The sequence below is a fragment of the Bombus huntii genome, chromosome 6 (genome assembly GCF_024542735.1).
Source record: "Bombus huntii isolate Logan2020A chromosome 6, iyBomHunt1.1, whole genome shotgun sequence".
Taxonomy (NCBI): Eukaryota; Metazoa; Arthropoda; class Insecta; order Hymenoptera; family Apidae; genus Bombus; species Bombus huntii.
The window spans coordinates 6,446,184-6,460,532 of record NC_066243.1 but is presented as its reverse complement, the minus strand read 5'-3'; the positions used below and the strand labels follow the sequence as shown (position 1 = coordinate 6,460,532).

The 14,349-nt window shown below is 43.4% G+C and overlaps 1 protein-coding gene and 1 long non-coding RNA gene across 2 annotated transcripts in view; both read left to right on the top strand.

The window, feature by feature from the left end:
- LOC126867101 (UBA-like domain-containing protein 2) overlaps positions 1–14,349 on the top strand; it is an 88,583-nt gene that overhangs the window by 51,792 nt on the left and 22,442 nt on the right. The gene's annotated exons all lie outside the window — the stretch shown is intronic.
- LOC126867102 (uncharacterized) lies at positions 4,916–6,646 on the top strand. Its single transcript, XR_007690146.1, has 2 exons — positions 4,916–5,570; positions 5,646–6,646. It is a non-coding gene; the product is annotated as an uncharacterized LOC126867102 (long non-coding RNA).

Sequence of the window (14,349 nt, the reverse complement as noted above, 5' to 3'; positions counted from 1 at the left end):
GGGCGCGGCGGACCTAGCGCGTCTCACCGAAGCGCGTCCACGGTCTCTGCCGCGCCCTCGCCGGTCAATTTTCTCGGGGTGAGAGTACCGCACCCTCACCCTCTCCGCAGCCTCTTTCCGAAGCATAACCTGCTCACAGAAGGAGGTCACGGCCCTCCTTCTTCTCTCGCTTACCAACAATGCCTCGACGATCGTCGACGGCGAGAGATCCCATCCGATTTCCACGATGAGTTCGCGGCGCCCCGCAGTGGTGGCAACGCGCGGTCGCCTCTTTCCCGATTCGGTGCAGATACTCACCGAAGCAATCGTGTCCGGTGAGCACCTGCTTCACCCTGTAGGTCCGGGAGGGCCCGCCGCCGTCCAACCAAACGTCCCAGTTTGGAAGGACGGCCCCGAGGACCCTTAGCTCCGACGCATGCGCTCTCGTGTCGAGGCTTGGCCGCCATGGGCTGTTGCCATCTGTCGAGCAAAGCCCCCCGAGCCCGAAACCTAACGTTGGCGCCCACCGGGCCGACCCCGCCCGACAGAACCCGAGTGTGGAGATAAATCTCGCGACACCACAAGGCCTGCAATTCGAACGGGGGAAACCTGGCGAGCACCGCCGCTGCTGCCGCCGAAATGGTGCGGAAGCCCCTCACTACCCTGATGGCCACCATCCTGTGTACCCTCCTGACCACTAGGAGACTGCGACGCTTGATCATCAGGTCCTCCGCCCAGATCGGAGCTCCGTAGAGGAGCCTCGATCGTACCACGCCGGCGTACAGCGGGTGCACCCCGACATCGGGCCCGTCCAGCCAAGGCAGCAAACGTCCTAAGGCGTTCGCCGTCGCCACGACAGAGGGTGCCAGGCGCTCGAAGTGAGCGCCGAAGGTCCAGTGGCTGTCGAGGGTCAGGCCCAGATACTTCATGCTGGTTCCGACCCTGACCGCAGCCCCCTCCAACCTCAGGCGATAACCCGCTGGAGGCGTCCCGTGATCGGCCCTGCAACAAAACCACAATGCCTCGGACGTCTCGGATGACACCCTCAATCCCAATCCCTTGATCTCGGCGACACACACAGGCCATCGCCAGCTCTGCCAGGCGGACGATTCTACCCCATGCTGTGCCCCAGACCAGCACCAACGTGTCGTCGGCGTAGCACGCCAGTGCCGAGTTCGGAGGCATACGAAGCACCGCGTCGTACGCGATGTTCTACAGCAACGGACCCAACACCGAACTCTGCGGGACCCCGCGGTACAACGCACACCCAGCCATTCCTCCGCCCCGGACGGTGTAGATAATACGCTGGTCCCGGAGGAACGCCCGGACCACAACCCGCAAGTACGCGAGTACCCGATGAAATTCGAGGGCCCGGCATATCCTGTCTCAGGGGATGCTGTTGAAGGCGTTGACCACGTCCAGCGACACGGCCAACGCTACGTAACCACGGCGCTCGGCCCCCTCGACAAGGGAGCGGACACGGGCGACAGCGTCGATCGTAGACCACCCTCTCCGGAAGCCGAACTGGCCGTCGTGCATTCCGGGAACACTCCGGGACAAATGCGACTCCAGTCCTGCACGACGTGCCCCCTTCCGTTGGTCCTGTGGGAGCACCATGCCGTTGAGTGGGCGTTGAAGTCCCCAAGGACCAGTGACGGGCAGGTGCCCAAATGCCTCGCACAAGCCGTGAGTCCGTCCAGGAAGGGCGCGTATTCGGTCCGGCTGATGTTGGGCGACACGTAGACGGCCTCCACGGCCAGGCCGCCCATTTCACGGCCACGAAGCCCCGTCCCCGCTCGATCACCGAGCAGGAGGGGCTTCCCGCGATCCCGGTCCAGAATATGGCGACCGAGCCGATCACATTCCCAGCGCCCCGTGACGCGTCGGGAATGCTGTACGGTTCTGCCACCGCAGCCAGGCCGATCCGCCGTTCTGCCAGACTCTGGAACATGAAGTCCTGAGCCCGGCGGGAGCGATTAAGATTGCACCACAGGAGCAGTTGTCCTCCTCCTCTTCTTCTTCCACTCACATCGGGGGAAGCTCTATCTCCATAGCCTCCTCCGGGCTGTTCCCCTCGCAGTCGGTGTGTCCGACTTCTCTGTCCTCTCTTTTGGCCTTCGTGGAGCCAGTTAAGTTTCTTTCCTCGTCGCCGCTTCCCCGCCGTCGCCTGGAACGGTCCTTGCTTCCTGTGCGGCCCTCTTCTTAAGAGCAGGCGGTTTGCATGCCGGTGGCCCCATACGGCGCGACGCGGGTAGTCCCAGGTCCGCGCACACCTGACACTTAGGTACTCGCGCTGAGCAGTCCCTGGCGCGATGTCCTTCCGCCCCGCACCGGTAGTAGCACTCCGACCGGCCGGCCGTCAATGTGCTGTCCCGACGCACGTGACCCGACTCCATACACTTGAAGCATTGGAGTTGGCTCGCCGAGAGAGGGGAAAACCTCGCCGCTGACCAACCTATGTTAATCCCACCTCCTGATCGAGCGTCTCCTCTGTTGATTTTCCTGGCCGCTGTCAGCGGGCAGCGTAGCCACACCGACCCGAGGCCCCGAGAAACGGAGCGTATGACTCGTTGACCTCATCGGCGTGGCAGCCCCCGGCCTCAGCAACAGCGGCTGCCACCTCCTCCGGAGTGACCGAGTCCTCCAGTCCGGTTACTCTTAGCTCGGCCGTCCTTCGCGGCACGGTTACCTTGGGGGGCCAAGTCCTTCAGCTTGGCCGCCATCCGCTCAACCAGTCCCAGCGTCCTGGTAACAGCAGCGCCCACGTAATCGCCCTACTCGGTCTTAACTCCGTGATGTCGAATTCGGAGAGCTTGACTTCCCTCTTCACCACCGACATCGCATCCCTGTACGTGAAGCCCGAGCCGTCCCTCACGGTGAGGAATACCGCGACGCACCGTGGGGGTCGGGGAAGGTCCGGCACTTTCTCGCTGCGCAGGTCTCGCCCTCTAGCGTTACGTCTCTTTCCTGCCCCGATAGCTCCCGGATCCATCGCCCGCTCCTTGCATGGATTCCCTTCCCGTGCGGGGGCGCACCAGAGGCCGAGCGGCCACCTCCGCGATAGTCCCTGCCCTTGTTCGCCACTGCCGGTCGCCGTCCTGGGCGCCAAGGCCCCTGTTCGCAATGTCGACGACAGAAAAGACGACGATACCCGTTCCTTGGTTCTTGTGTCCTCGGTCGGCGCATGGACCGCTGAAAGAGGTTGCGCCGTTGGCTTTCTATTCCTTCGCCTCGCTCTCCCTGTTCCTCCTCCTATGGTGGTAGTGAATCCTGCCTCGTCGGCCGACGACTCTCCGGTCGACCGCTAGATGTCTCTCGCCGACCGCAATCGTACTTGTACGGTCCTTGTGGCGACGCCAGCGTCCGTGGCCGGGGATTGTTCCCCCGACATTATTTCTCGCCAATACTCCTCCAACTTACGGAGGAACAGGATCTTGAGATCCTCTAGTCGATCTCGAGGTCCTGGACCACCGAATCTATCCGTTTTCTTAGTTTTTGCATTACTCCCCGACCCGTCGGGACAGCGGAAATGGCGCGACGCTGACCAGAGGTGTGGGGGAGATGGGGGGACCCATAATTGCTCCCGTTTGGGCCCCGGGAGCATTTTCTTTCGCCCTCCCCCCCTTCGTCGAGGTGATCCCCACCTCTTGTCCTTCACCGTCTTTATTATCATCTTTGTCCGTCCTCTCCGTGCATTCCTTGGTCAGCCGTTCCACCGTCTCTTGGAGGCAATTGACCTCTCTCTCCAGAGAGCGCACCCTCCTTCGCAGGTATGCAACATCCTCCTCTTCCTGATCGTGGGTCGGTTCCGCGTCCTTCACGGTCACTTGCTTGTCGACCGGTCCGATCCTCATTTCGTCACTCCGTTTGTCGTCGCCATCGTCGGCACCGTCGCGGATGGTAGAGGCGGCGGCGGGCACGGTGGTAGCCTCGGCATCGGTGTGGGTGTCGGTGTCCACCCCGCGCCTCGCGCCCCTCTTCTTCCTTTTATCGGGAGCCGGTATTAGCGTGGAGTCCGGATCCCCTGCGAACGCGTCCGCCCGTCGTGTCCGGCGCCTGCGCCGTCACCGTTGGCGGCGGAGGTGGTGCTTTCCGCGGTTCCGGTAATTCTGTGGTACGACCGCTTGCTGAGCGTGCCCGCAACGGTCGAGTAAAAAGAGCACGACGACATTTCGTCGTCGGATCTCACCCTCCCACCGCCGCATTCACCCCACGAAGATCCCGGGCCGACGGCATAAGGTCGGGTTCCTGCGTCCCTCTCCGTGACCGCCCGGGTTCACGTGTCCCCTTCACCTTTGCCAGACGCATGAGCGTGTCCGGGGGCCTGGCGGCCCACCCCCGGACGGCCACGGTTGCTCGATGACGACACAGTGGGGCCCGCTTTTCAACCCGCGGCTGCGCCGGAACTGGGGTATACCTCCCCTGCAGCGTAAACGATTTTTTGGTTCGTTTTTCTATCCATAATACTTCGTAAAGAATCGCCTAGGTCGTCAACAAGGGTTTCCATCCTGGTGCTACTCACTCTTTCGCACCCTACCCCGGACAAGGTTGGTGCAGGGTGACGGGGATCCCCACAAAAAGATGAGGTGAGTGGTCTTGGCAGATACGGACCCACCAACTTCTCCGAGGTTCTCCGCACTGGATCGGCAAACTGGCGGAGGCCAAAGGCGCCGACCACCCACTATCCGGCTATAGGAGAATATCAAATTCATCGGGGTTTCCCAGGGCGTGGTCCTACACCCTGAGAACCCGTAGCCGCCCCGTGCTCCCCGAGCGCCGATAATCTAAACATTCCTCAACATCGAGCCGTTGATGATCGGTTTTAGTCAGTCGCTGAGCAAATGTCAAAAAGTCCAGATCCGAGACTTCGGTTTCCTTGGTCACACTAAATAACTAAGTAAATGAACGTGGCTCGCTTTTTTTTAAACTAATATATATATATATTACTCGTAACTCATGCGCCAGTCTTACCATTAGTAAACTTTTTACATGATTTGTAGTACTTATTTTACTACCATTCGCTCGATCCATTCATTCGCTCCACTTATTCGTACACATTTATTCGTATTTGTCCCCCTCGCTTTCAAACAGTGTTCTAGCGGAGGCACTGGGCAATTGGGCATTTATCCAGCGGTGGATGTGATCTACGTAGCCTCCTTGGTGACGTTATCATACAGTCTCTTTACCATAAGATTTTCACGCGTGTTGATTCTCGCCCAGTATCTTTCGTTAATGGTTTTAAGAGTTCGTTCGAACTAATGGGACAATGTCTGGATTGTTGTCTGTATCGTTCTTCACGTACATAATACGGAAAAACACCTCCACGCTCTCCAGACATAGACATTGATGAAAATATACGAAAACGTTTGAAATGAAAAATACCGTAAAATATAATAGTTTTCGTTATATATATGTGTGTAATATAGTTAGTTAGTATAATTAGTTTTATATTTTTATCGTACATTGAAAGAGATTCACGAGCCAGGAAATAAAATCTGTAACAATCTGTGTAGATGGATCCATAGTTCCGTGGAGGTGTCGACTATTTTGAATGAATTTTGTAGAACTATTTCAAATTTCAAATAAAACTCGTAAGTATGGAAGAAAATTACATATGCTGAAAAGAAAGGATGAATACACTGTTTTTTAATTTATGCCGGTATTAGAGATAACAAGATCAGACGACAAGGACGCGCTAGTAAAGTTATGCATAAATTTATGGACGACCTGAAACATTCAGGTCGGTTTCTATATATACATAATTTGTATAGCAGCATATAATTTACCTCTGAGCTGCTTCAAGGAAAAACTTACATGATTCGCATTCTTGGAGCCAGTGGAAAGCCAATAATCCTACCTTTGTAATAAAAAGGAAACTTTCTGATGGAAAGATGATCCAACAATGGACCGATGATGCAAATGGAAAGATGAAAGAGAGGTACACATTAACTGTATTCTCCACATTTTGTATAGCAAAAAACCAGAACAGTGTGCTGATATAATAAATATATGAAAAGAATGGATCAACTTCTTTCGTACTATGTTAACGCATGAAAGTCAGCAAAATGATATAAAAAGTCAGGATTCCATATCGTGGAAATAATGCTGCTCAATTCTTTCTTACTATTTAGAGGATATAAAAATTAATTTCACTTTGAAATTATAAACATTTTGACCCCAACCTTCCTCTCAAGCTATCGCACCTAATCTTGCAGCATCGTTCAAATTTTTGAAACAGTAATCGTTTATCAGCCTCGTGGAAAAACGAGGCAGACAACAACAAAAAAGAGAGAAAAAGACACGAGAGAGAAAAGGATAATTACATTTTATCCTGGTTGACCAGGGAAGCCAGGCTTACGCCTATCATGTTTTAACCAACTTTACAGAAATTCAGAATTTTATAAAGTCTTGCTTTTGAAATTAAATGTCTGCAAATGACGACAATTATGATTATAATTCCATAAACAACAATTTTGAAAATTATTACGACAATTCTATAAATTGTATAGAAATATATATGTATTATATTATACGTAGAAATATTATATATTAAATATGTATATGTCGGAGATGAAAAAACACCGGAGCCTTTGGAATTTTGGATAATCCCGCAACATTGTAACCTAGAGTCTACTATAGCTGTAATTAAACAATTGTAGTTATTCAATCCGATTGTAATTGTTCGAGAGTTGTGATAATGAGCTTGTGCTCGAGGCGACAGCCAGTCGCCGAACGTAGCCGCGGTCACGGGATGAACGCTTTGTCTAACAAAGGCATGGAGTAATTCTATAGCTCTCCTTAAAAAGGAAATAGTTGTAACGCTCGACAGTAAACATTCCAACGGGCCCTGTCCTGTAGCTCGCCACACGCAGACCCTATTCTTCGAGTAATATGATTGCCAGATGTCGATGCGTCTCCGCAGTACATGTTCAGCTAGCCCGAGCGCCCGCTATAAATCTTAAGATTTAGCTAATTAAAGTCCTTCGAACAAACAGTCTTTGTCCCAACTACGAGGAGATAGAGGAGACCTATTTTTTCAACGAATGACGTCTCCCACTAGCAACTTTCCCTCAAGGGCGGCTTGCATCTTTTTCTAACCACCGATATGGAGATTGACCAATTAGCAGCAACGCCAATTTCCCTTACTTTCTGAACGAAGGCTATCCTCGACGAATCCGATGATCTCGTGCCCTTAGACACACCCCATCATAGTTTTCCTCTGTGACATCGTCGGGACGGAAATTCATTCCTTCTTGCGATCTCATCGACGAAAAGAGTAACACCAGTGAATATTACGCGTCCGACTTAGATTTTGTGAGCACGTTTATCTATCATCCCGTCGACCGCGGATTCGTTATTGAACCTAGGATCATTGTCATTAGTTTCTCGAGTATCTAATTACTACGGTTACTTGTCCAATTCTATGATAATCGTATTTGCACTAGTCAATGTCTTCTCTATTGCATAACGACAACGTGTAATCCAAACGAAGATTCGTTTCACGCCCCTAACCCTAATTCTAATGTAAACCCGACATATATTTTTTTTTCCTCTTTAGAAACCATAGTTTGCATTAAGGATTTATCCAAACGACAAATCCCACATTCGAATAGAAGTTATAATTCCCACGTTTTGAAGAAATGTGAAGAAAAAGAGCATTTCCATTATTAAATATCTTTGGGAATACATATAATGACATATTGATGCTAAAAACGTGAAAAAAGAAAAATTCATTTCTCCAGGCATTGGGATTGGAAAAATATATATATAATTATATATATTTTTTATATTTTATATTTTTTTATATATACATATTTCTAATCCCATTGCCTGGAGAAATGAATTTTTCTTTTTCCACGTTTTAGCACCAATATGTCATTATACGTATTCCCAAAGATATTTAATATAATATAATATAATACGGATGACAGCCCATCCTCAATATCTTTCAAAATTACGTGTGTTTATCGCAATACACGTGTAAAATAATCTGACACAGCGATGATAACGGCAATAAATCAAATTTAACAGGATTTGTAATATAAGAAACAGTATGTTAGTTTAAACGATTATTGTCGTTGAGAATGATTATCGGTAACAAAAAAAAAACACACACACACAATTTTGCTATCTATGATGGTTATTCATAACCAAAAGAAGTTCCATTATCGATAATGGTTAGGTATTAGTAGCCAGAAAAATTTCTGTCATCGATAACGGTTATTAATAACCACAAAATGTTCTCATCGTGAATAATGGTTTTTCGTAACTAAAAGCAGTTACTATAATTGTGTAACTGTAATTTTATTAATCTTTGCCTACCAGCTATAAAATAAGATTGATTTACATGATTCATATACTGAAACTTATTCTTATTAAACTTACTCTTAATCATACTCTTTCTAACTGTATAATTGTATTTCGATAACTATATAACTATTGCAGTAATAATAATGTAACTGTGTACTGTGATACTACTTTACCAAATCTACATACACATGTATGTACACACAAAAGACGTAAAACAATTACGCGAAGGTAATGATCCTACCAACCTATGTAAATTAGTTTTAATTAACGATCGCTAATGACTATTAATCGATGCGACAATAATTAAATAATAATAAATGTTGACCATCTACGGTTGTTATTCGTGATCGGAATGATTTTTTAATCATTTGATTTGTCGAAAAATCTCTTTTGAGATCCAGCGATAGCTATGAAAATTAACCGTTTTTATAAACATGTCAAGCATATCTTTTCATCGCTGATCGCACGACGACTATTTTCAATAAACGTTTTCGAGTGCAAAAAAAAGAGAAAAAGAAAAGAAGGATTAAGGTAAACGGAGCGATATCCTCGCCAACAAAATCAGCCGCGAGTGTATTTCCAGTGAATGCAACGGTGCAACATCATCGTTACGTTCGTATTCTGTACAAAAGCATAGTGGAACGAGCAAAAAGGAACATCGTGTTTTCACCGTAGAATGATACGGACGAAAATAACCTTTACACGTAAGGGATTTCGTTCTTTGCTACCACGCGAATTTCTCTCAACAGATTCGCTGATACATAGTTGCCTGGTCACGGTGCTACTCTTTCATCCATAGTGAATCATCGGAACAGACGCGTTGCGTTTGATAATGTTTCACCGAAGCGATTTATATAACTCGTATATAATCGTTAGCTGTGTATGTACATACAGTAATCGCAAAAGTTATTGGCGTACATCCTTACTTTATAGTCTGTATCGCAGTGCAATGTAACAGCTGTGGCTGATAGCTTTAGTTTGAACAATTATTGTTGTAACAATAAACGATCGTATCGATAATGCTTATTTGTAACCAAAGACTTGTAACGTAAAAGTTGATGCGACACAAGATAAATAAATAAAACAACGAATGAAATCTTTGTATAAAGATATACGAAACTTGGATTAAACGAGACTTTATAATTCTTTTTTATTATTTAATTTGTATTTTACATTTTGTCCAGCTGGACATTTGGTAAATTTTTCTAACTTAATGAGACTGTATAATGTATATAAATCTAGATTGGCCAAGTTAAGTTATTCCATGACGATGTAATATTATTGTCCGTCGTTTATGGTTAAAGTTTGCACTGGTTGGGTTTTCCTTGAGAAATTCTTCCTTCACATCCAACAGATACGATCTTCTACGACTCTTTAATTCGTTTCTAATACGTACAACTCATACATTGAAAACTTTCTTCTTCGGTTAATTTAGCCGACATGAAGAAATCTTCGGTGATCGTCGACGTTGATGATTATACGTGCTCGTTTGTAACATCGTGCAATGATAAATTATCAATACGGCATTCATGTTGCCACGCCTAAACATAATTTTATTGGAATACGTAGGTGGACAAAAATTCTCGACCTTTCTATCGTCTAGTAATTTCGCGTATCGTAGAACACGATTTTCAACATTTTCATTATATTACAGAATTTTAAAGTAGCATGTGAAATATTTGTACAGGTATCAGGTACCGTACAACACCGGTAGTTAAATTCCGAAAAAACGTCGTATCACGCGAAACGTGTTACACGAAACGTAGAATTAATAGAAAAATGCTGGCTAGATTGTCACAATTAATAAAAATACGTATTTCTTATAATTAATATATTTTTATTAGAGCAATCGATAATTAATTTAAAATATTACATATTAATGTTATTCATGTTAGTTACAATAAATTTTCGAACGCGAAAAAGCCAATACGATTCCACGGACTAAAAACGGATTAAAAATTGGAATATTACAAAATTTCAATGTTTGAAAATTCCCATTAAGTTTCTCCGATTCTCGAACCGTCGTACAGCGAATCCGTAAAAATTGTAAGAATAGCGTGTTATTCGAGAGACTCCTGTGTGTATCAAATTATAACTCTGATATCTATAAGAAAAGACGGTATCCTTTTATTAGGAAATTATTTATGAAATTATTTATTTACGAAAATATTCGAATATTCGTAGAAACTTTTTGTTTCTACATATACGTAATACAGATTGAGTCTACTTCAGTTATCCATTGGTTTTATTAAGCAAAACGCTTTGAATGAATTATGTTGCATTTCAAGGCACTCACCGCATAGATGAAAATTTTATTTTCGAATGTCTTATATAACTTAAAACGGAAAATTTAAAACGGGGTCCGAATGCGTGTACAGAAGTTAGAAATGTATTTATCGTGGGATAAAGATCGAAGAATTTGAACGATTATTTACTTATTCGCTATATTAATAAGCCACAACAGTGAGACTATCTTTAGCATTAATTTTACGTTTCAGACTACTACCCATGCTGTGTATTAGTTTTTCATTAACCGTATGTCCGCGATATATGCAACTTCTCAATACATTTTCGCACTGGTCTCAAATCTATTGAAATTTCGCGAAGTTTCGTGTAACGAGCGTAATATATTAGGTCGTCCGAAAAGTTTCTTTAGTTTTATAAGGAAATAATGGTTACACAACATTTTTCGTTTTATATTATTTTATCGAATTACGTATGATCCATTTTGCTCTATCAAAATAAAGATTACAACGTACGACAGATTAGGTTCCATGTTTGTATAAAGATTCATTGTTGTAGAAGACGTGTCTGTAAAAAAAAGACACTTTTCGGACAACCTAATATATATTCATATGAAAATTCTACGCTAGGTGTTGCAATACTCCAAAAGGTGTTCAAGTATGGCACGTTTGAATTTATTAATACAACAATTTATTAATTTCTTCCTGAAAAAAGGAAACTAGTTTATTCTTGTTTCAAAATTGTAGAACCAGTATAATTATAACGCGGAAAATGTTACTAGATTGCTGATATTTATGCAAATCTATATTATTGAAAATACAATTAAAAAAGTACGAACTCCGTAGCAAGTTGTCGTAGCTTATCTATCAAGCATTATAGACAGTGCCATACTTCGGACATTGATATTTCATATATTTTTTCATATTATAGGCCATTCTATGCAACTTTCAAATTTTCTATAAATATTTAAAAATCTGCGGTCTAGCTGTTACGCAAAAGTCGGATCCGGGATACAATGAAACAAAATTGCGACGAAAATGCGTGCGTCTAATCAAATTCTGTCATGTCGTATTTTGTAGCTCGTACCCACACGAGAATTGAGAATTTTACAGCCGTTTTTTAATTAAAAGATGCAGCGTAGCTTCGCATTCTTTCATCCCTTTCGCGTCTTTCCATCATTCTAGACACAATTGTATTTCTCTAACGTTAAGCACGTCTCAAGCTTCGACAAAATACGAACAAAATTTCTTATCAGTATGTGTCATTCTTTGGTTCATTTACCAAACGTCCAGTTGGACAAATTGTAAAGTACAAATTAAATAATAAAAAAAAGAAAATTCTTTGATTCAATTTTGTCTATAAATATTTCCTCAAAATTTTGAAAAAAGGAGAAAGAAAGAGAGAAACGTAGAAAAAATGATAGAAACTCGAGAATCGCAGAGTGAGAGAATGAACAACTTATTTTCGCCATATGGTTTGAAGTTTCCTGTTATATAAAATCTTCTTTACTCATTTCCAAACCTTCGTCGAACTTTGATCGATTGCTTCCTGTTTAAACGAAGCTTTATTATGATGCACGATGTTGTTATCAGTCACAGAAGAGGGAAAAGGAGCGGAAGATTTTCTACCGTATCGAAGCATATTGCGTAACGTTTCCGATAAGAGAAACGCAAACTTTCGATGCGGTTGTTTTCATCGCTTTCGTCGCTGCGCGTCGTTTCATTGATCCGATTCAACGAGCTTATTGTACCTTCGATTCTATTAATAAGATATGATATTTCTTCTTATGTATTATTTATTATTATTATTATTCATCGATATCTAATCAGTAGACTGCTGATGTTTGTACATCGGTGGATAATTTTAACGTACATGTAAGAATGTGCATAGCGTGCAAAAATATGTGAAAATTATACGCGATGAATACGATAAATTTATTTCTATTAATTTTCCGGCCTTCGTGGCACTTGATAGTTAAGGAGAAGTATTTTAACATGGAATAGTTAGTGTAGCCTTCGTGGATCGATGATGAATCCTCCGTGTTTTCTAAAGAAACTGATAATATTAGTGTAGCTATTAGTAGACCGCGGATGTGTACCTACACGAATTCATACTTTTATGAACACAACTAAAAAACCAAAACTTAAATAGAGCTTCGTTTCATTCAGTAAATATTGTAAGGAGTATTACATTTCGAATATTTTATATATTTCTGCATATTATTACCACTATTATTATTTCGAATATTTTATGCATTACCGCATATTATTAGTATTATTATTTGTTTATTGACGCGAGACGTAAAGCCTAGCATAATATCTGTTACAAACGTGTACACTTGATGTCATTTTGATTTTTTAACTATACCAATACTATGTTACCATTGCACCGGTGTAACGTCTATCTTACGAACTAGGTCAGCGGTTTTTAATCTGCGGTCTGCAGATCTCCGTGGGTCCGCCAAGTCCCCACTATGGGAATATAAAATATTTAATACGTGTGTTTATTCATAACAAATCTCTTCTCTGCAAATTTGAAGGTTGTTGATGAGCAGTTGACGAGTGTTTCAATTGTACATATTTGCCACATTACGGATTTCAGTCTTCAGTTGAGTCATGGGGGGCTGCGATAGCGAAGAATTTAAAGGGAGTCCGTAAACATAAGGTTAACACTTCACTGACCGCTAGCTGTTCAACAGCATACATATGTCCGACCGGCAGCTCAGGCGTAGATTCTCCCTGGTGCCGGCTCTGTTTCGGTTCAGACTCTCCAATTTTTCGTTCTTCGTTCTTTTCGTTCATTGCGAACGGTAAGTTTTTCAAATTGGTATAAAACTGTAGGAGCTTACAAAGCAACGTAACTGACACAACTGAGCAAGGTATCTTAGTACTAAATAACAAATTACTGCTCAAATAATGAGAAAGATTGTCGATGACGAAAAGCCGATTAATTGGCTATCGATCGGTAAGCGTCGGGGACAAAAGCCGATTAATCTGCTATCGATCGATAAAGTGTTAAGAACCGGTGAACTAATGGAATAAAACGCAGCAACGTGTAATGTAATATATATATGTAATGTAATATGACATATATAGTATACCACGTGGAATAACATAATATAGCATAGCATGAATGATAACAAGACAATAGATAGAACTAGAGCAGAGTGTATTTCAGAATTGACTTAAAATTCTAGTGTCTTAATTCTCAGTCTTATTCTATCTTATTCTCAGAGATTTCTTTGGTTCCAATTTGAGTTAATATTGCTGCTGATACTATTCTTCTAGACAAAATGTCCTTAGTTTCGCGCATCGTTAATTTTATCGTTAATGACAAGTATGGATGTGTGATACCTTTTCGGAAATCCTAGAAAAGAAACACACGTGTACATAAATAGTTTTGCTAGCATTAACAAAAGGAAGCGAAGATGCTAATTTTATTTGTCAACAAGACAACAACTGTGGTTCGCACATCGAATGCTTTAAGTTTCTTAAAAGATTCATTCAATATTAATTTTTATTTTTACCTCTATTAAATTAAAGATTTAATAGATACATAAATTTCCAGTGTAGTTATGATGCTAGTTCTACTTAATTAATATTACGCTGCATACACGATCAATGTTATTAATATTCTCTGAATGTGCAAGAGGTGATAAAAACACATATCTGAAAATCGAATAAAAAGATATAAGATCGGTTGACGATATATCGAACTATAAAGTTGATTTTCTATAAAAGTTGAGAAATATGACTATTCGTCTTTTTATCTGCGGCCTTTATGTAAGATATCTAAAGTACAGTGCTGGCTGTAAAA